This window comes from Equus caballus, chromosome 21 (assembly GCF_041296265.1).
Source record: "Equus caballus isolate H_3958 breed thoroughbred chromosome 21, TB-T2T, whole genome shotgun sequence".
In the NCBI taxonomy this organism is placed as follows: domain Eukaryota; kingdom Metazoa; phylum Chordata; class Mammalia; order Perissodactyla; family Equidae; genus Equus; species Equus caballus.
The window spans coordinates 18,351,489-18,374,362 of NC_091704.1; the positions used below are offsets into that span (position 1 = coordinate 18,351,489).

Consider the following 22,874-nt stretch of genomic DNA (forward strand, 5'->3'; position numbering starts at 1 on the left):
TTCAAGTGGGAGGAAGAAGGCAAGTCTGCATACGTGCTCCTTGCTGAGGGACCCTGGTTTGCTCCTTTGCTGCACTAAGAGTTGTGGTTGGCATGTGTGTACATCTCATTGGAAATGAAGATGAAGGCCCTGGTTTATGATCCAGGCCGACAGTGTTGATCAAGTCCTTTAAGCCCTTTCCCTTGACTTGTACCTTGGCAGGTAGGGACTCAGAAATACGTGCTTCGTCAACTTCTGAGGTTTTTGTGCCTTTTACAGAAGGTAAGATTGCACCTGAGTCATTGAATTTGCTGTGTGGTCCGTGGGATGTGGCCTTGCACAGTGAGACTCACTCTTCCAGGAGGTTTCCAGCAATCAGTAAAGGGTTAAGTTAGTGTGTTCTTAGAAGAGGAGTCAGGGGTGTGCTGATCTTTGTTCTGGGAAGTTTTCTCAGAACCTTGGGAAGGATCCAGCCCTAATATGGTCTCGGAGTCAGACTGTCCCCGATGGTGCAGTGGTTCAGATTTGAGCCTGGGCGATGTCTGGTCTGAGTCTGGATCCCCATCTGACTTCTTAACCCTGTGACTCTGGCCAGTTGCTTTGACTTCTCTCAGCCTCAGTTTTCTCATCTGTCAGGTGTGGGCATCAGTGGCAGTCCCTTGTGTGAAGTGTAGGTAACAGTGGTAGTCCTCCATGTGAAGTGTGGGTGACAACGGCAGTCCCTTGTGTGAAGTGGATGTGACAGTGGCAGTCTCCCATGTGAAGTGTGGGTAACAATGGTAGTCCCACATGTGAAGGGTGGGTAACAAAGTCGGTCCCTTGTATGAAGGGTGGGTAACAATGGCAGTATTTCATGTGAAATGTGGGTGATAGTGGCAGTCCCCCGTGTAGAAGTGATGATGTGACAATGGCAGTCCCCAGTGTGAAATGTGGATAACAGTGGCAGTCCCCGTGTGAAGTGTGGGTAACATTGGCAGTCTCTCTTGTGAAGTGTGGGTAACAGTGGTAGTCCCCTGTGTGAAGTGTGGGTGACATTGGCAGTCCCTCAGATGAAGTGTGGGTAACATTGGCAGTAATCCATGTGAAGTGTGGGTAATAATGGCAGTACCTGTGTGAAGTGTGAGTAACATTGGCAGTACCCTGTGTGAACTGTGGGTAATAATGGCAGTACCTGTGTGAAATGTGAGGGACATTGGCAGTACCTTTTTCTGTGGTTATGAGGATTAAATGAAATCGGGCATGTAAAATGCTGGCACTGTGCCTGGCACCAAATAAAGAATTCCGTAATTGTTAGCCACTGTTAACGCTTTTCTTTTCCTCCTTTGGTAACAAAATCTCTTGTCAAGATGTTAAAGATGATTTTCTCGATGTCCCTGAAGTAGTTGTCAATGGGCTTTTCTCTAGCAGTTTGAATTTGTGTGTCTGGCAGTAGCTTTCTCAGTGAAGAGCCAGGCCCTCCCCTTCCCACCCATGAAAGCCCGATGAACGTTCAGGAGGAGGCCTGGACCATGGGGACAGCAGAGCCCTCCCCCTGGCAGTAGTGTCACTGGGGTCTTGGGCACAGACCTGCTGGGTCTCAGGCTGATCTTGGCATTGGATGGTTAGGTAGGACCTGGGTCTGTGTGTGGCAGCTGGAGACAGAGCAGGGCAGTGGGGTGGGCCTCAGAGGAGGCAGGAGGGTCCCCTACAGGACTGGCCCAGTAAAGGTTAGGTGAGTGAATGCCCCCGCCCTTGTGACCCTGCCCCTCCTTGCTCCTTCTAGCTGGTGCCAGCCTTGCAGCCTCCCTGCAAGGCAGGCTGGTGGCCTGGGACCCTGTGTGACTTCCGAGGGGATGTCTTGCTTGGAGTTGGGTTGTCTTGGCAGGGCTGTGCTTCAGAGACACTGGAGTGAAGTGGGCTTTGTGGGTCGTTTGGGAACCTGACCCTTTTTACGACAGTGTTTCTCTGAGATGTGTGGTCTGTTTTCTTAACAACCAATGGCTTAGAAGTGCACCTTTGCCTGGAGGACAAAGTATGTGCTGGCCTCATGTGTACCTGTGTGGTGGCCTGAATGTTTTGGTCTTGTGTGTGCACATGTGCTGGCCCTGTGAGAGTGTGTGTGTGTGTGCGCGCGTGCGTGCATATGCACGTGTTTGCTGGCTCTACCTGCTGGAGTGGAGCCTGACCCGTGCAGTCACTCAGGTGTGTGCAGATAGAAGAAAAACATTCCGGTCTGTGGTGGACGTGCACTTTGTGTGTCAGAGTCCTGTTTTTTGTGGGGCTCTCAGCTTACTTTGGAGTGAGTCTTAGGCACAGGTGAAGTACCACTGAGGGCACAGCCTGTGCTTTTGTGGCCCTCACAGGTTTCTTCAGACCTTCTTATTTTAAGGCAGAGATTCACAGACGTTTATGTTGCACCTCATAACACATCAGAGCTTTAGTACTAAAACCTCTTACCAGCAAGGAAAACTTCGACTCCAGGCAGAAGTGGTAGATGTGAGATTCTGGGGCCTCACTATTGCACCCTGGGAGGTAGGCCCTTCACTCTTCTAAAGCTTCCGTGGGGTCAGTTTGCCCTTTGCTGCCTTGTTCCTCTTGGAGTGGGGTTCTCCAGGTCTGACCCCCAGTGCAGTTTCCTTCTGGCTTGCTCCCCAGATGCTGGCTCTTCAGCTGCATCAAACAGAACTCCCCACAGCTGGCAGGCCCCATGTCCACCAGCACCTCCTCTCTATGAGGATAAAGTGATGGGAAGTGTCTGTGCAGGGCACTGGGAAGCTCTGACAGCTGAGTGAAGCCAGGTGCTACCCACCTTCACCCCCTCCCACCTTGTCTGAGACCTCAGGGAGGCTCTACTTCCTCCTTCTCAGCCTCAGTTTACACTGTGAGGGCTGGGACGGTGAGGACAGTTGACACTTCTGTGAAACAACCTCTCTGAGGAGCTCCTCTGATCATACTTTTATTGTCGGGTACATTGTTGGGAAGGTGTGGCATCTCTTCATGTAGTTTCTCAGTTTGGTCTTAATTGGCATGTGTAGTGCGAGTCACGATTTACTGAGGGATGGTGCCATCTTTATAGATTCTTCCTTCGCCGTTTGCAGTATTTTACAGTCAGTCATGTGATTTTTGTGATTACTGTGGTGCATCGTTAGCTTTTGCAAAAGTAATCAAGTGTCTGTGGCTGGGAACCAGCTCGTTGGCCTAGACCTAGTGGCAAAGCCGTGGGACCTCTGGGCTGACCATGTGGCCTTAATCAGGGGTATTGGGACCACGGTGTGGTTGCTGGACAGTTCCAGGCATGTCTGAGAAGTTATCAGATGGTGTTGACTGTTTGACCTGGTCCCTGATGGTCACAGAAACTGAATTCTGTCCCTTAGGGAAGCTTGGTTGGTCAGATGGTTGTAGGTTTTGTATGTGAAGACCCAGTATCAGACTGGATTTCCAGAATTCTACCAAGTCCACTCTTCTGTCTGGAACTTGGCTTCGGGGCATCTGGAAGATTTGTGGGTGGATGACACGGACCTTGCGCCTGCCTAGGTACTCACTAGCTGCTCCTGATTTGGATCTTGGTGGACCATTTAGTGTTCTGGGAACTACCAGTTTACTTAGACCTCAGTCAGTTGTTCTGGTCTCCTGTTGCCAGCCTGGAGGATGAGACCTTTCCTGGGGATCAAGGTGGCAGAGGCTACCTGAGGATCCAGGTCTATCCAGCTGCCATGGGATGGTTGGTGGGCGCTTTCCTCAACAGTGAGCAGGCAGCTGGGGGGTGGGGGTGGGGGTAGAGGTGAAAACTGGTGGTCCTCCCCCATTTACATTCTTTGGTGAGATTTCTGCCATCCTACCTGCTGCTGCTAACTGACCAAAATAATCTGATCTTGGACATTACAAGGATAAGTTATGTAAACTACTGTGGGGGGGTTTTGTTTGGATTTTAGGATCATGAAGTTGTCTTCCTCTAGGCCTAGGTCTTCATTTGTATACAGTGGGGCCAGCCCCAGAATGCTGCTCCTTCTGGGTACTCTCGAACAGCAACAAAAGTTTTCCCTTCTCCCTTCCAGTGAAAAATATTCTGGAAAGTAAGGTACAGTTCTTAAACTTTGGGGGAGCACCTGCCGTACCTTATGAGATTGCACCGGTTCTAGCTGCTTGTTCATCAGGACTGCCTGTTTAAAGATGGCTGGTGGGGATGTAAACTCTGGACTTAGCAGATGGTATTTATGCTGCCTCTCAGAGAAATTTGGGGTAATTCGCTGGTCTTTGCCCTGCCCCTGAAGGTGCAGCTCAAGGTTGGTGCTTGTATTATCACCAAATGAGGGAGTGACTGGGCTGTCAAGTTGGGGGCTTTCTCCATAGCATGGAGAAGGTGTTCAGCTGGTGGCTTCATCCCACTCTCATGGCACATCCAGGCCCTCAGCCACCCGGACTTGGGTTGAGGCAGCACATGGTACCTGTGGCCAGGGCCCGGGACCCCTCAGAGGCAGTGGAGGACACCCTGTCCATTGGCAAATGAAAGATTCTTGCTTCTCGGAGGTTGTCTATGTAATGAGTAAGGTGCTGCTGCTTTAAAAACAAACTCAAGAAAACTTGCCACGAGAATAGGACAGCTGGAGGTTTTATTTCTTGACATGAAAATAAACAACCCAGCAGCCAGCTATAAAGCTAATATAGCTGGTTGAGATGCTGCACCACATGGAGGCTGCCTGGATGGTGCATTCTTGGGAATGGAGCTGGCTGCTGTTGGAACCTCCTGTTGGGTGCCTGCTACAATGAAGGTGATGTCTTCTGCAGGTGGGATTTTTTGTGATCTTCACTCCCAAATTTTCGTGTTTCAACTCATGCTAGAGACTCCACTGCTCCCTCCCCAACCTTCCCCCTGTTAGTCGCCCCAGGAAGACTCTCTGCGTGTATTGCAGTCATTGGTTACACAGGAGCATGTATGTTTGCAAAGGAGACCACCTGCTTGCCCAAGCCAAACTAGACGAGGAACCGCAGACAGAGGGAAGGACTGGTTGATGGTGGAGCACATCAGGGACATGGTTGGACTGGGAAGCAGGGTTTTTCTAGAGCCATACTTTTGGCTATGGGCTTTGTTCTCTACATACTTTGGCCTCCAATGGTTAAAATGACGTGTGTGGTCTACCTTGAAGAGATACTGTGCTAAATGAAATAGGCCAAATAGAGATGGACAAATACTGCATGATTCCACTTATATGAGGCACCTAGAACAGTCAAATTCTCTTTTTATTTTATTTTATTTTTTTTGAGGAAGATTAGCCCTGAGCTAACTGCTGCCAGTCCTCCTCTTTTCACTGAGGAAGACTGGCCCTGAGCTAACATCCATGCCCATCTTCCTCTACTTTATATGTGGGACGCCTGCCAAAGCATGGCATGCCAAGGGGTGCTCTGTCTCCACTGGGATCTGAACCGGCGAACCCTGGGCCTCCGAAGCCAAACATGCACACTCAACTGCTCTTTTTTTTTTTTTTTTTTAAAGATTGGCACCTGAGCTAACGTCTGTTGCCAGTTGTCTTTTTTTTTTTATTCTCCCTGAAGTGCCCCTAGTACATAGTTGTATATTCTAGTTGTATATCCTTCTGGTTGTGCTATCTGGGATGCCGCCTCAGCATGGCCTGATGAGTGGTGCCATGTCCGCACCCAGGATCCAAACCGGTGAAGCCCAGGGTCACTGAAGTGGAGCATGTGAACTTAACCACTCAGCCACGGGGCCGGCTCCCAGTCAAATTCTTAGAGACAGAGAATGGAATGGTAGTTGCCAGGGAGTTTGAGGGAGGGAATGGGGAGTTAGTGTTTAATGGGGACAGAATTTCAGTTTTGCAAGGTGAAAAAATTCTGGAGATGGATGGTGGTGTTGGCTGCACAACAATGTGAATGTGCTTAACACCACTGAACTGTACACTTAAAAATGGCTAAGATAGGTGGCTGGCCTCGTGGCCGAGTGGTTAAGTTCGCGCCCTCCACTTCGGCAGCCTGGGGTTTTGCTGGTTTGTATCCAGGGCGCAGACATGCCACTGCTTGTTGGGCCACACTGAGGCGGCATCCCACATGCCACAACTAGAAGGACCCACAACTCCAGTATTCAACTATGTACTGGGGGGGCTTGGGGAGAAAAAGCAGAAAAAAAAACCCCAGCTAAGATGGTAAATTTTGTTATGTATTTTTTTACCACAATAAAAAAATTGAACCTTCTTGAATTCAGAAATATCCTGCATCCTTATGAGAGCATATATTTTTATCCTCCATGAGTTAGCTTGGGGAGAAAGGAATAAAGGCACTCACATTTTGATGGCCCACCTTGTGCCAGAAAATACGGGATTAAAAAAAAAAAAGGATACGTGTGGTTCTAGAAGGCTTATTGTAACATCATCTTGGAAGCATTGGAGCGCAGAGGTTCCGTGGGTGTTCTTTGGTCTCCAGAGGGGTGGGGCCTGGAGGCACTTCCTCTAGCTTGGTGGGGTGACACAGGACTTCTGGAGAGCAGTGTCCAGGAATATCCTTGGTCTTCTCTGCTCCAGTGCTTGGCGCAGAGATCGAAGGTATTACTTGTTTTCTTGTGCCTATTTGTCAGAGAATTCCCTTAATACTGCCCGTATTGGTGTGTGTATACAGAAGGGGAGACACTAGTTCCTATGTCCTTGTTATTAACAGAGATAGTATTTCCTCTTTTGTTCTTGTGACATTTTCTTCAGGATATCCTTTAATATCGTAACGCACCAAGCATCCTCAGTGCTAAACACTTCAATACTTCAGACACTTCCCAAAGTCTCTGACTTGTCTAGATGTGCACATTTGATTCCTGGTGCATTTTAAATATGGGGGTTTATCTGAAGTTTTGAATTGCCGAGAGGACTGTTGCTGGGGACTGAGGGTGGAAACACTGAAAGGAACCTCAAGATAGGAATCGAAATATTTTGTGGAACAACAGTAATCATAGTAGTAAAAGTAAGAACTAGTTGCTTCTGTTTGAGAGCCTGCCTGGTGCCAGGGCCTGTCACTTGCTCCTCATGATGGTCTTGAGGCCCGAGGGGCTGGGCCGGTGGGTGGCCTCCCACAGGCACAGTTGGATTTGGAGGGTCTGGGCTGAGCAGCTGGTCCTGATTCATTAGGAGGAAGTGCTGGAACATTTGGGATGGTTTGGTGATGTGAAAGGGAGGGACTCCTGGAATGCCCAGGAGAAAGGAGGGGTGTGGTGGGATCGAGTCTTGGAGTGGGCAAGGATCTATTGGAAGGACCTTCACTGGGTGTTTTAGAGCAAGATATTGAATCTTGCTAGGAGGAAGGGAGAAGGGGAGTGTGGGTGCATGGTGCTGGGGTAGCTCACGTTTCTCAGCGGTGGCTGGGGGAGGCCCTTCTACACACAAGGCTGCTGAGGCCTCTGGAACCTCCTAGCGCCTTTCTCCCAACAGGCCTGTGAGGGAGGTGGGGAGAGGCCACCCCTCCTTGGGGAGGCGGGTGGCTGTGGTGGTGCTGTGGCCTTGCCTATCTCCATATTCCGACTTCCTGGTGTTGACTTGGTATTCTAATTAAAGATAGAGTCTATATTTATAATATGTTTTTGCCTCAAGTCCGTGGTAGAAACACAGTGATTGGGTATTTATAACTCATGAAGGATGCCATTTCTTCATTTCCTCCTCTCTGCCTCATTGGGCCCTGGATAATGAGATGAGCTAAGAGCCCTTTCTATTATAAAGCATAAAGCGTTTGGGGAAGAGAACCTAATGAGATACTTGATGTCAGATGTCAAAGATCTGCTATGCCAAGTGATGGAGCTGTAGTTCTTGGGGATGGAAGGAGGCTGAGGAGAGGGGCTGTTTAGGGAGAGCGTGCCTGAATAACAGATGCTTAAGTCTGAAGGAGGAGTAGGAGGAAGGCAGGCTTTTGCAGTGGTGGGAACAGCATGTGCAAAGGCCTGGTGGTGGAGGCAGGCAGATGTGATGGGTGTGAAGAATCAAGGCGAAGCCAATGTAGTTGGAGCTAAGAGCATGGTGTGTCTGTGTATACATGTACATACATGCATGCCAGATGACTTCACATGGTCACCTGGGCCTGAAGCAGGCAGGGCCTTGAAGACCATGATGAAATGTTGTAATCATTGGGGGGTTTTAAGGGGCTTTAGGAACAGCTGCACTGGCACAGTGTGGGGAATGGACGATCTGTCCCTCAGTGAGGCTGTGGTTACCGTGGCTGAGGGAGGACAGGCAGGGGCAGACTAGGGGCCTGGAAAGCACATACTGGCTTATACCCAGTGGATGCGTCAGCTTGACAGTGGAGACCAGGCAGCTGTGGTTGCCAAGGACAGGCTTGTGCAGTGGCCTTAACTGTCAGCTCCTTGGCTCTTGTGGGGCTGATTCTTTGCCTCTCTAGTCTGCCAAGTCATGCTTTCCTCTGGTCCATGGGGACAGAGGGTTAATGGGGCACTGTGCCTTGAGGAGAGCAGGTACTGCTTTGTCCCCTGGGGCTGATGTGGGGCCAGAGCACCTCCTTGGTTTACCTCTGCCCTGACTTTTTGTCGTGGGTGTGCTGCCACGCCTGGGTCATCTCTGTCCCTTTAATGCTCAGCACAGCCCGTTAGGGCTGTGGTTTCCTCCTGCTTTCAAGGATCAGGTAGTCGGTATTTCTGCTGTATTGTCTCTGTCGCTACTACTCAGCTCTGCCTTGTAGCAAAAGCAGCTGTAGATAGTGCACATTCGTGTGGACGTGGCTATGTCCTAGGAGAAGCATTCAGCAGAATAGACTCAGGCAATAGTTTGCCGACGCCTGGATTAGAAAACCAAATCTTCTGCCCAAGTTAAACCTTTCCCTACCAGCCAGCACATGTTGGAGCAGCATGACCTCTGGGCTTCCTTGAGATGCTTCGTGCTTGCTTCAGCAGCACATATACTAAAATTGGAATAATAAAGAGGTGCTCCACTGTTACTCTGCCTCAGTTTCTCCCTTTCTGATAGAGCCAGCAAAGGAGTTACCCTCCTTGACAGTTAGCAATGCAGTTGTTAAGACTTTTGGCAGGGGCCAGCCCCGTGGCTGAGTAGTTAAGTTCGTGTGCTCTGCTTTGGTGGCCCAGGGTTTTGCTGGTTCAGATCCTGGGCACGGACCTAGCACCGCTCATCGAGCCATGCTGAGGCAGCGTCCCACATAGCAGAACTAGAAGGACCTACAACTAGAATATACAACTATGTACTGGGGGGCTTTGGGGAGAAGGAAAAAAAAAGGAGGAAAATTGGCGACAGATGTTAGCTCAGGGCCAATCTTAAAAAATTTGGCAGAGAGGGTCTAGGTGACCCTGGTCTTTGGGGTGCTCAGTTTGTGTGAAACAAGTGGATTTTGTGGACCTAGGGGTGGTAGAAGGTGAACGGTATTGTTGGGTTTCACCTTGGACTTTTTTTGCCCTAATGTCGTTTTCCCAGGACTGGATTGGAGCCACGTTAGTAAATGTTTGAGTGCAGACACAGTTGAAGAATTTTAGAGACCGCACGAGTGTTTGGTGAGTGCAGACAGTGGTAGGAGGAGACCCAAGGTATGCAGCTTTCATAGGGCTGGGCCTCAGAAAGGATGATGGGGCCTTCTTGGGCTCCTTGGTACCCATGGCTCCAGAGACCCGTCCCTGCGCTGGCTGTGCAACCCGAGTGAACTGGAGCTCCAGATGGTGCCCATGTCTGGCCAGATCTCCTCCCCTCAAGTTATTTTTTTTTGTTTGTTTTTTTGTTTGTTTGTTTGAGGAAGATCAGTCCTGAGCTAACTACTGCCAATCTTCCTCTTTTTGCTGAGGAAGACTGGCCCTGAGCTAACATCCATGCCCATGTTCCTCTCTTTTATACGTGGGATGCCTACCACAGCATGGCTTTTGCCAATGATGCCATGTCCGCGCCCAGGATCCGAACTGGTGAACCCTGGGCCGCTGAGAAGCGGAAGGTGCTAACTTAACTGCTGCGCCACCGGGCCGGTCCCCTCCCCTCAAGTTAAAAGGGAGCTGACCTCACTTGCCTGAGCTCAAGAGGATGAAATGGCAACGAAGGACTTCTCTTGCCCAAAGTGCAAGTCACTTGATTTCATTGTAAATCACCATGGCTGTTTTCTCATCAAGTCTGATCTCCCTCAGATTGGGAAATCATATTTTGTTTGGGTGGGTCAGAGTCGGGAAGGTGGGGGCGGGGGAGTGTGTGTGTGTGTGTAAGTGTAAGTGTAAGTAGAGTACCCAGGTGCAGGGTCAAAGCCAAACCATAATGATTTATCAAGGGAGTGGAAGAGTCTCTTGTGAGTTGATAATTGTGTACTTAAGGGTTACTTGATACTGTTTTAAATGTATGGGTTGGAAATAAAAACAGTAAAAGCTCTCTAAACTCAGCCAGTGCAGGATGGCTGCCAAAATAGTCCAAATGATGTATCAGAGACAAGCGATTACAGTTTATTTTAGAGATATGCTCCCAGTTCTGGTGGTGCTAAGTGGTCTTTGCTTGGTTTCAGCTCCTTTGTGAATTTCGCACTAATTGTATTGAGGGGCTGCTGCTGTGTGGGCTCCTCAGATCAGTTCCTTCTCCTTCAGTGTTAAACCGTCCCTGCTCATTCAGTCCATAAATATTTATTGAGCACCTGGCATGTGTCAGACACTGTTCTAGGTGCTTGAAATAAAATCTAGTTTTAGCAGGAAGACACCCCTTTTCTTGTGCCATTTACAGGTGAGAAAGTCCATAGGCATAGTAGCTGTGTTTTGTAGAGTATGTGGAGGGGCCAGGGCTGTGGAAGAGAAGGGGCAGGGGTGAGCAGGGTGGGCCTCTGAGAGAAATGGTCATTTGAGGGGACACAGGTCAGCCATCTGGGGGGTAGAGTGAGGCAGAGAGAGCAGCTAGCACACATGCTCTAGCAATTACCATTAGAACAGACCGTCTAAGGATGTTTCTGAGAAATTGCATGAAGCTGAATATGGACTGGGCATTTGACATTTAGGAATCACTATATGGTAGTTATCTTTTCAAAGATCATTTTCAATTTGGGATGCAAACTGGAGAATTGATTGTTAAAATGATGAAGTATCTGGGATTTTTTTTAAAATATAAAAAGGCCCCAAGGAAGGAAGTTGCCTGGTGTGTTGGAGGCTGGAGCAGGGTAAGCAGGCGAGTGGTGGCAGGCAGGTCTCCAGGGCCGGGAGAGGATGGGGCTTCACTCTGAACGGATACAGAGCCTTTGGAGGGTTTTGAGCTGAGGAGTGAAAGCAGGGGGTCCAGTTCGCAGGCCTCCATCCTAGCAGGAAGGACAGTGTTGCCAGCGGAGGTGTGAGAAGTGATGGACCCCAGATGTGTTTGATGGCAGAACCTACTGGATTTCCTGATGAACTGGATATTGGAGTAATCTTCTTCTCCAGATTAAAATCTAAGCAGCTAAAAGACTGGATTTGCCATGAGCTGAGATGGGGAAAGCTGTGTTGGAATGCGAAAGTCTGAGGTGACTTTAAAACTTTTTGCATATTGCACTCTACCCCATGATGCATGTGTATGTTGTGATAATAGATTAAGATGACCTTCCTCCTTGCAGGGTTAGCCCTCCAGGAAAATGTTGTCCTGTGTGTCTTGTGGTCTCATGGAGTAGGGCACTTGGATCTTTGTTGAAAACCAGTTGTCCATATGTGTGTGGGTGCATTCTGTTTGTCCATCTACTTATCTGTCTATATTCATATTACACTGTCTTGGTTACTGTAACTTGAAAGTAAGTCAGTCTTGAAATCAGGTAGGGTAAGTCCTCCAAATTTGTTCCTCTTTTTAATGTTATTTTCACTATTCTAGGTCCTTTGCATTTCCATAAATTTTAGAAACGTAAAAAAGTATGTTGAGAATTTTTGACTGGGACTGCGTTGAATCTCTGGATCAGTTTGGGTGAGAATTGACACCTTCTGGCCTAGGGATAAGGCATGTCTCTCCATTTGGTTAGGTTTTCTTTCATTTCTCTCGGTGATATTGTAGTTTCAGTTTATAGGTCTTGCACAATTTTTTAAATGAAATTGATCCGTAAGTATTGCACATTTATGCTATTGTAAATGGAGCTTTTTCTTTCTTTTTTTTTTTTTTAAAGCTTTGAGTTCTGGTGGTTTGTTGCCAGTATGTAGAGATACCTCTGACTTTTGTGTATTGACCTTGATCCTGAAGAAAGCAGGTGCTCGGAAAACTCAGGGTGCCGGCTTCTGAGGCTTCTCCCTCCGTGGCAGAGAGGCCTCGGCTTGGGAGGTATGGAAGAACTAGGAGTAAGGGCGTCCACTGCGTTTCCGAGCCTGAAAGGGATCAAAAAGAGTGGCAGAAGAGTCCCCCTTCCTGGGAGCTAGCCTAGTGGTGGCTGTGGTTGGCCCTGGGCCTCACTGAGGAGGGTGCTGTGTGCTCCTTGGTGCGCAAAGTTCTTTCTATAGAGTTCATTGATAGTTGCTTTTATTTTATTTTATTTTTTGCAAGTTCTCCCCTGGGAGTGTTTGTCACCATCTATGAGCTGTGAATTACTCTGAACTCAGTTTAAAAATAAAACTTTCATATCAGAGCAAGCTCCTGGTAGTCATGTGGACGCAAAGAATGACAACAGAGGTGATACTGATAATATTCGGCAAGCTACAACTGACAGCACTGCTTGGGAGTCAGGGGTTTGGCTAATTTGCTGGGTTCAGCCTCTTGCGCCCACAGTCCTGGGCGTCTGACGTCAACAACGGAAGGGAATTACTGGGGCCACTCTGTCTCTGTGACCTTGGGAGAGTTCCTGAACATTCTTGAGCCTTAGTTTTCCTGACTGTAAACCAGGCAGCCCGTTCCTCCCTCTGTGATATAAGCTCAGGAGATGATGCTTGGGATTAAACTGCGAGTTGCCCTATGGGGTTGAAGCCTGCCTATCCCCAAGCACATCCGCCCTCAGCTTCTCGAGGGCAAACTCAGCAGGGCCTGGAATGGTGGGTGGTTTCCTTGGGGTCTGGTCCGTGTGAACGGGGACCAGGGAGTGAAGAGATCATGTCTGCAGAGGGAGACCTGGATGACCCTGGGCAAGTTTCTGAATATCAGACATGCCAGATCTCTTATCTGTAAAATGGGCATGATATTGTAATCTACCCCTAAGATTATCTTGGGGATTCAAGAGATGCTGAGTGTTGGCATAGTACTTGGACTCACTACTAAGTACCTATTAAATGCTAGGTATTACTGGGTCTGCTGTTAATGTTGTTATTGTTATAATCAAACCTTGAACCATTTTCTGTGTTTATTATGTCAGCATGTGGCTGTGTACCACCTCATGTCTTCATCCAGTATGGCTGAAGATGGCTTCTGGTTTATTGGTTGACACCATATCAGGTCATGTGTCAGAGACTGGTAAAAATTTATTTCCTCAGCTTGCCCCCCTATGGAAGGTAGCAGAGACAGAACTCTGGTTGAAATCTAAAATTTTGCTAAGTAGTTCCAGGGGTTGGAGATATTTGAAATGGTTGGTACATTCCAGAAACTTGCTTTGGAAACTCAGTGTTCCTTTCTCTGTCCTTTGCTTTAGGTTGGTCAGCACGTTGATGCAAGTTGCCTTTTGCCATAGCTGCCACCATGGCTGGCTGGTAGGACCAGCATTCCCAGCTCAGATAGGTGAGTGCTTGGGGTCGGTGCCTCTGGAGTGAAGGATCTCATTTGTCCAGCAGACCTCGGTCAGCAACTTGGACATTTGAAACTGAACACTGCTTCAGAAGCTGATGGCCACCTCCTAGAGAAGATGGAGGGAGGCAAGTCCCTCCTGGATTGCATGCTGAGCTGTCTCCGTGAGGTTGCTGAGGCCCTGCCCTCTACCTCCAAGGTGGCCATTTGCTCTCCCCTGGACTCAGCGGTCACTTGTTTGAAAAGCCCAGGTCTAAATAGGATGAGCTGTCCTCCGTGAGGATCAGGGGCAGAAGATAATCCTGGCCAGGTGGCCTTTGCCCTTTGGTCGTTTCTGTGATTTTCCAACACTCACTGAAATGAGCAGAATTTTTTTCCTTAAGTATCTTCAGCGATGCAGGCCCCCTCTTCCCCCCCGCACTGGTGCTTAGAGCTGGTTGACCCTACTCCGCACTGTGCCTTGTGGGAAATTGAGCTGGTCTCCCTGTTTAGGGCTCTCAAATGGAGACTGTCCAGGGCTGTCAGGACCCAGTAGGGCAGAGCCCAAAAGCTGGGTAGGATTTTGTCTGTTACCATCAGGGGCTGGGCAGTGATGGTTTGGGCCAGGGCCACCTACCTGGAGAAGAATGTAGAACTGAGATGTCTTAGAACTGGGAAGCAGCTTGGAGACCTCCTGGCTTTGTCAGCTGCTTCGTCTTACAGGCCAGCCAGTAGGTGACTTGGCGAGGGGTGCATGCCCTTCTGACAGCTTCACAGCTGCACAGGGTGAGAACTGGCTGCTCAGACTAACCTACTGGGCTGAGCACAGTATGTGACAAGGGTTGGGGGTTGGTTTTGTGAGATTTCAGCTCTTACCTGCATATAGCAAGACAATATGGGCATGGTCAAGTAATCCTGGTGTCAGGAAAACACTTCAGAATGTTCTCTTAACAAAAAGGAACTTTACTGGTGTTTAAAAAAAATTTTTTTTTAATTGAGATAATTTACATACAGTACAATTCACCCATTTATAGTGTCTAAGTCAGTGATTTTTTTTTTTTTGGTATATTCAGGAGTTCCTGAATATCTAGTTCCAGAACATTTTCATTACCCCCCCAAAAAACCCCACATCCATTAGCAGTCACTTCCCATGTCCCCTTCCCCAGCCCCTGCCAACCACTATCTATTTTCTAACTCTATGAATTTGCCTGTTCTGGACATTTTTTTTTTTTTTTTAAGATTTTATTTTTTTCCTTTTTCTCCCCAAAGCCCCCCATACATAGTTGTATATTCTTCGTTGTGGGTCCTTCTAGTTGTGGCATGTGGGACGCTGCCTCAGCGTGGTTTGATGAGCAGTGCCATGTCCGCGCCCAGGATTTGAACCAACGAAACACTGGGCCGCCTGCAGCGGAGCACGCGAACTTAACCACTCGGCCATGGGGCCAGCCCCGAGTTCTGGACATTTTAATGTCGACAGAATAATACAATATATGACCTTGTATGTCTGGCTTCTCTAACTCAGTACAATGTTTTTGAAGTTCTTCCACCTAGCATGAATCAATGCTTCATACATTTTTATGGCTGAACTATATTCCATTGCATGGATAGACCACATTTTGTTTATCCATTAATCTGGGATGAATCTGGGCTGTTCCCACCTTTTGGCAGTTGTGAATAGTGCTGCTATGAACATTTGTGCGGACATGTTTTCACTTTTGGGTATATCCCCAGGAGTAGATTGCTGGGTCATGTGGTAGCTGTTTAATGTTTTGAGGAACTGCTGAACTGTTGTCATGGCGGCTGCACCATTTTGCATCCCCCTAGCCCTACTCAAGGGCCCCAGAGCTCTTTGGAGACAATAAGTGACTCAAAGTCTGTGCCAGTTTCCTAGAGCTAGTTGAAGATTATCATGTGTTGACAGTGCTGGTTCCTGGTGCGCATTACTTGGTGCTCATGGCAGCATGTAGTGGGGCAGCCATGAAGAGGTAGGCCTGTCACTTGGCTGTCAGTTGTCTCTCTTTAGACATTAGCGTTTAAGATTAGTGGTTTACATCTGGAAATGGTTTTACCTGCAGCCCAGTGGAGTGAGTGACTGTCCCTCATGTCTGAGGGCAGTGGCCAGCTCAGAGTTTTTCCAGGTCCTTGGCTGGGCACCCCACCTCTGCCTGGCCCTTTAACTCAGAAGTACATGATCTGAGTAATAAGTACTTGCTGAATGAATGAATGAAAAAATGAAAGCAAGAAACCTCCCCTGTCTCTGTCACAGGGCCAGGTGGAAGACATAGCCATAACATTACAAACAGTCAGTTTAGGGGTTTGGAAGAGTACTTCCAAAAGCCATCCCAGGTGTTCCTTTAGGCCCTGTCTCTCTCCACCCAGTGTGTGAAGGGGCTTGATGGGCAAGGACAGTCTGAACAGTTATGGCAGGTGGTGGTCAATGTCAAACAGGCAAAAAAACAACCTTGAGTGATTATTTTTTAAAGATTTATAAATGTGTCAGCCTGTGTATTTTTGTCACGGGTGTAAGTCAGCCCAGCAAATTGATTGGTTTTAGGTTTTCTCTGGCTAGCACCAGTCCACACCCACTTCAAGTTGAACCATGGCCTGTAGTCAGCTGGGGTCTCATTGTTCCTGCTACATAGGACCCAGCGGGCACAGAGGAGGAGCAGAGTGGGAGGAGGGCTGACTCCCAGAAAGCCCTGAGGCATGCACACAACCCCCACACAGCGCCTCACATTGTATGCAGTTGGTGGTGTGCACACTGAGGCTCAGGCTAATGGACATGGTATCCGTCCTTGAATTTTGCCTGTTGGAATTGTTCAGCAGGTACGCACTGTTCATATGCTGAGACTGGCCCTGCACTGGGTATTAAGGATCAAAACTGGGTGTGACTTATAGAAAAACAGACAATTTACAGAAAAAGTGAATGCAAATGGCCCTTAACCAAGGTATGAAAGATACTCAGTCTTTCTGATACCAAGAATAATGCTTGTTGCAGCTTCCCTGAGACATTTCTGACCTTTTGTCCTCGGAGATGGACACTCTTCTATTGATGGGAGTCAGGCACTACCATACGTTGCTTTTAGGGGTTCACAGCTCCTCAGAGGGGGATTGCTTGCCTTTTGCTCCAGCAGTGCCACTTCTAGAAATGTGTCCCAAAGATACACTGTCAAAAATAAGGATTGTGACAAGGCTGTGCATACAACATTCTGAAGCAGCGAAGCTGGAAATGACTTAGAAGTGTTTCTCAGTTGTGGCTGGGAGTGATGTGGCTGGATCTGCCTATGGGTTGGGAGCCGAGCCCCTAAGTGAAGGAAGGAGGGATGTCTTCATGTCATGGTGACAGGATTTCTGCGGTGAAATGATGAGTAGAAAAAAGAACAAAGTAAATGATAAAGAGGTGTAGCACACTCACTTTTATCCCCCATGAGGAAAAGTGAGGCGGATATGGATATATGTGTATTTGCTTATATTGTATTTTTAAAAATGGAAGTATAAACCATAAATGAACCACATGGTCAACTCCAGAAGAAAGGATGAGAGGGGTTAGGGTTACCTAGAGACTTCTCTGGGGTTTCCTCTCTGTGTAGCACCTGATGGGTGTTTTACATAATTATAAAAGTATGTCAAATGTGTGTTTGTGGGGGCAGTCCCTGAAAACCAAAAGCAAAACAAAATAAATGAATCTAAGTGCGTGTAAGTTGTGACTCAACTTGGTGACTTAACCTCTTGGAGGATTTATTTCACATGACTTTAAAAACACAGAAGTTTGACAGTAAATGTTTTAGTGACTATGCCGTAAGAGGAAAATTTGTTTAAAAATCTTTAACTGGGGGGCTGACCCTGTAGCCGAGTGGTTAAGTTCATGCGCTTCGGTGGCCCAGGGTTTTGCCAGTTTGAATCCTGGGCGCGGATGTGGCACCGCTCATCCAGCCATGCTGAGGTGGCATCCCACATGCCACAACTAGAAGGACCCACAACCAAAAATACACAACTATGTACCGGGGGGCCTTAGGGAGAAAAAAGAAAAATAAAATCTTAAAAAAAAACCCACAAAAAAATTTAACTGTTTTCTTTCTTTTTTTTTTTTTTGGTGAGAAAGATTCACCCTGAGCTAACATCCATCGCCAATCTTCCTGTTTTTTTGCTTGAGGAAGATTAGCTCTGAGCTAACATCTTTGCCAGTCTTCCTCAACTTTGTACTGATGCCTTCACAGCATGGCTGATGAGTGGAGTAGTCTGCACCTGGGATCCGAACCTGCGAACCCCAGGCTGCCAAAGCGGAGCACGTGGAACTTTAACCACTTGACCACAGGGCCAGCCCCAAAAATCTTGAACTGTTTTTAGGAGTTATTTTTCGTTTCAGGTAAACGATATAAATATTCTTACTGTTACATATTGTAAGAGAAAACAAATAAGTACTTAATGTCTTTAAGAACTAGAATTTTCAGGGTGAAAGAAATATGAAAATATAAGGTTGAAGCACTTAAGTTAAAATGTTTTAATTCTAAATCTGCATTGGGAATGGCTCGATTGTGTAAGATGGTACCGTGGTTGTGTCAGAAGGACCCACAGGGGCACCCCTGGCCAAGGATGAGACAGGTGAGTGTGAATGAGAACGCATCCCCAAATTGGAGCATGAAATGTGTTAAAAATCCACAGGTTCGTGTTGGTGCTCAAAGGAAAGGAAGGTACTAGCTGGTCCCCATTGGAAGGTGTTAGGGAACTAACTCATTTTGAAAATTGGTTAATAGAGGGAAAGAAGCAAACATTTATCCGACCTCTTCTCTATGGACTGACTTGAACAAAATAGTGGGTGAGGACAAGTTTCCCTCACAGATCAGTGCTGCCCTACAGAACTTTCCAGAATGCTCTGAATCCTCACTGTCCAATGTGGTACCTGGAATAGTATGAATGAGGAAGTCAAGTTTTAATTTAATTTAAATCTATTTAAATATAGCCACATGTGGCTAATGGATAGAATATTGACATATTTTGACTAATTAATATGAAATGATGGAATTATAAGTTTATACGTTTGCAGACATCTAATGAAATGGTGGGTCCAGACAATGATCCTCAGTGGCTGCCAGCCCCAGAAGAGGGCACAGGTGCTTTTGGAGGGACGTGTGCTGGTCACACCTCAAAATCTAATTTATAGAAAATCAGGGTGTGTTGTTCCACCATAGGGATGCCACCCGTAAAACCCGCCTGTGGGAAACAAGATAAATGATCTAATTTCTTCAACGTATGATTGAAAGGAAAGTGGGGGGGGACCTATAGGTTTCAAACAAGTATGACTCTGACAAAGATTGAAGACTGCTTGTTCAGTTGTCGAAGGTGTGATTGTGGTTTGTCCTGTAGAGATAAATACTGACCCGTTCATTCATAAATGCACGTTGCATAGGATTTGCTTTCCAGAAGCTGGTGGGCTGTGGGAGAAGGGAACAGTGTGTGGAAGGCCAGGCTTGGTTGCCTGATGACAATGGAGCCTGGGTGGTAGGTGCATGCAGTTAGTTATTCATGCTATTCTCTCTACTTCTGTGGGTATGTTTGCAATTTTCCATAATCAAAAGTTTAAAAAATGGGTTTGACCCAGGCATTCCCTCAGGGAGCTTTATGATGCCTGTCACCCAGGGCAGGGCAAATGTCCATTTGCAAAAGTAAGGGTGGTGGCCACTTGTGGTAAGTTGAACTTCAAGCAGAAAACCATCTTCAGAGATTCTGGAATTGCCATGAGGGGCTGTAGTCTGTGGCCTGTCGGGAACAGCCTGTTATTACAGCATTCTTATTTTTTGTAATAGCAACAGTCACAGCTACCCTTCAGGGAGCCCTTGGAGAGCTTTAGTGATAAAGTGGGTGGTGTTCCCATTTCATAGCTGAGGAAGCTGAGGTGTGTGTAGGTGAACCAGGCATCATTCTGGTGCCGATGGCACCTTCTGTTCCCTGCCCCCAAGTACCTGGAGTGCATCCTATTACCACGTGTGTTTCTTCATTTCACTACTCTGACTCTCTGTGACATCCCGTACATTGTTTTCAGACCTAAGTTAATATATTCTTGACTAGAGACCAATCTTACCTCCCCATTGATGTTTGTCAATAGTAGCCATAGCCAGTCAAGAGAGTAGATAAAGTAGATGGTTAACTGGTCTTCAACATGATTTTGTCTTATAAAAAGTAGTGCTTTACAAGTTTGATCCTGTGTGCAATCTGGGGATCGCTGCAACTCCCAGTATAGGAGGGACCTCGCCTCGTGTCTCTTGGCCTGCTGTATGTCCATTGTCTACCCCTACCTCTGTGTGTGTCCTCCTGCTGTGTGTCCACGGCCTATCCCCCCCCCCCCCCCCCCCCCCCGCACCTCTCTGTGTGTCCTCCTGGGGCCTATGCTGCTTGGGTGGGAGGCCTTTTGTTGGAATCCCCCAAGGATGTCCCTGAGGCCCAGTCAGCTCTGGTCCCTGGTAGAAACTAAGCAGGTGTTTGGATGAATGAGTGAAACACCTAGGAGACTGAGGTAAGGTGGCACATTCCCATTGTTAAGTCTGTGATGGGCCTGACTTGAATCCAGCTCTGCCTTTGGTGGCCTGTGTGACCCCAGCTATCTGAGGCTTTGCCCTCTCTCTGCCTTGGCTCTTCATTGGTAAATTGTCTCTTGTATCTTCCATGTGGTCACATTCCAAGGCATCAGCTCCTTTGCTGAGATATAGTTCTTAGTTCCCACCTGTATGGTGGGCTTGCTGTGGCCTCCTTGGTCACTATGAGAACTAGATGGTTGATGTGTGAGGAGGGGCTGCGCCCTGGTGGATGATGGCTCTTTGGTCGTTTGGGATCTTGTTGCTCAAAGGAGTCTTTCCTTGAGGACCTGTTTCTGTGCCATTGGGGTCAGAGTAAGTCTGCTTTTGTGTTTTAGTAATTTAGCAGCTTTAGAGGGGTTGTGCTTCTTGGGATTACGATTTTGTTTTTGTTTTTTCTGCCTTTTTTTTTAAAAAAACAGAAAAACAGGGGCCGGCCGCATGGCTGAGTGGTTAAAGTTCGTGTGCTCTGCTTCCGCAGACCAGGGTTTTGCCGGTTCGAATCCTGGGCGCAGACATGGCACTGCTTGTCAAGCCATGCTTGGGCAGCATCCCACATGCCACAACTAAAACCGCTCACAACTAAAAATACACAACTATGTAACCCAGGGGCTTTGGGAGAAAAAGGAAAAATAAAATCTTAAAAAAACCAAAACCAAAACAAAAACCAAACTGAGCTAAAATTCATATAATATAAAATTCACATTGGGGCCGGCCCAGTGGCGCAGCGGTTAAGTGCGCACGTTCCGCTTTGGCGGCCCGGGGTTCGCCGGTTCGGATCCTGGGCACCAACATGGCGCCGCTCATCAAGCCATGCGGATGTGGCATCCCACATGCCACAAGTAGAAGGACCCACAACTAAAAACCTACAACTATGTACTGGGGAGCTTTGGGGAGAAAAAGGAAAAATAAAAGCTTTAAAAAAAATCTCCATTTAACTATTTTAAAGTTTTCAGTTCATTGGCATTTAATACATTGACAATATTGTACAACCATCACCTCTAATTCCAGAACAATTTCATCACCCCAAAAAGAAATTGGTACCCATTAAACAGTCACTCCTCACTCTACCACCTCTGTACCCCTAGGGCCCTAGCAACCACTAATCTACTTTCTATCTCTATGGATTTGCCTGTTCTGGGCATTTCAGATAAAGGGAATCATACACTATGTGGCCTTTTGTGCCTGGCTTCCTCAGCTTAGCATGTTTTTGTGGTTCATCTGCATTGTGATGTGAATAAGAACGTCATTCCTTTTTATCACTGAGTAATATTCCGTTGATGCATATACCACATTTTGTTTATCCATTCATCCATTGGTGGACATTTGAGTATTTAATCGTTGGCTATAGTGAATAGTGCTGCTTTTAACGTTGGTGTACATGTTTTTGTTTGAATACATTTTCGCATCTCTTGGGTGTATACCTAGGAGTGGAATTGCTGGGTCAATGGTAATTCTGTATTTAACTTTTTGAGGAACTGCCAGACTGTTTTCCATGTCATTGCACAATTTTACAGTCCCACCAGCAGTGTTATGAGGGTTCCAATTTTTCCACATCCTCTACAACACTTGTTATTTTCCTTTTTTTTTTTAGCCAGTTTTTAGTGGGTGTGAGGTGGTATCTCATTGTGGTTTTGATTTGCATTTCCCTAATGACTAATGATGTTGAATATCTTTTCATGTGCTTGTTGGCCATTTGTATATCTTCTTTGGAGAAATGTCTATTCAAGTCCTTTGCCCATTTTTGAATTGGGTTTGTTGAGTTTTAAGAGTTCTGTATATATTCTGGAAACTAGGCCCTAATCAGATATATGATTTGCAAATATTTTCTCCCATTCCGTGGGCTTTTTCACTCTCTCTTTTTTTTTTTTTTAAAAGATTTTATTTTTCCTTTTTCTTCCCAAAGCCCCCCAGTACATAGTTGTATATTTTTAGTTGTGGGTCCTTCTAGTTGTGGTGTGTGGGACGCTGCCTCAGCATGGCTTGAGCAGTGCCATGTCTGCACCCGGGGTCCAAACCCGCGAAACCCTGGGCCGCTGAAGCAGAGCGCGCAAACTTAACCACTCGGCCATGGGGTAGCCCCTCACTCTCTTGACAGTGTCCTATGCACAAAAAATTTTAGTTTTCATGAAGTCCAATTTATCTTTTTTTCTTTTACTGCTCTTGTGCTTTTGGTGTCATATCTAAGAATCTATTTCTAAATCCAAGGTCATGATTTACTGTTATGTTTTCTTCTGAGAGTTTTACAGGCCTAGCTTTTAATATTTAGGTCTTTGACCCATTTTGAGTTAATTTTCATATGTGATGTGAACAGTTTTGTTCATTATCTTTCCTGTTGCCACGAAGACGTTTTGGCTTATTTAACTGAGAAGGAGAAGATGATAGCTGGGAGTTCTGAAAGTACTTTTTCTCGTCTGTTTAGCAAATCTGTATTGGGCACCTATTCTATCCTGCGCCCTGGGACGGTAGGACTAAACAAAGGTATTCCCTGGTTTTGTGGGGGATGGGGTGGGCACACAAACAGAAAGATGAGTAAATAAATAGAATGTCTAGTGGTGATGAGGTGGGAAAAGGGGTAGAGACCCATCGAAGGGCATGTGTGTCACTTTGCTGTCTCAGTTCAGACCTGAAGGAAGTGTGTTACACAGAGATCTGGGGGAGGAGCCTTCCAGGCAGAGGGAGAAGAAAGTGCAGAGGCCCTGAGATGGGAGTGAGCTTGGCTGTCAGAGGAGCAGCTGGGATGTCAGTGTGGCTGGAG

At 47.1% G+C, this 22,874-nt stretch overlaps 1 protein-coding gene across 15 annotated transcripts in view; it reads left to right on the forward strand.

Moving 5' to 3' along the window:
• The window catches only part of GATAD2A (GATA zinc finger domain containing 2A), a 97,858-nt gene that overhangs the window by 23,483 nt on the left and 51,501 nt on the right, over positions 1-22,874 (forward strand). For 8 of the 15 annotated variants that reach the window (XM_070246723.1, XM_023625546.2, XM_023625543.2 and 5 more), the window contains exon 2: positions 13,477-13,562. The exons of 4 other annotated variants lie outside the window; for them this stretch is intronic. The gene's annotated coding sequence lies outside the window, so the exon portion shown is untranslated. Of the gene's footprint in view, positions 1-6,359; positions 6,510-13,476; positions 13,563-22,874 lie in introns of those variants that run through there. 3 more of the 15 variants (XM_023625545.2, XM_070246725.1, XM_023625548.2) reach the window with 2 other exon arrangements.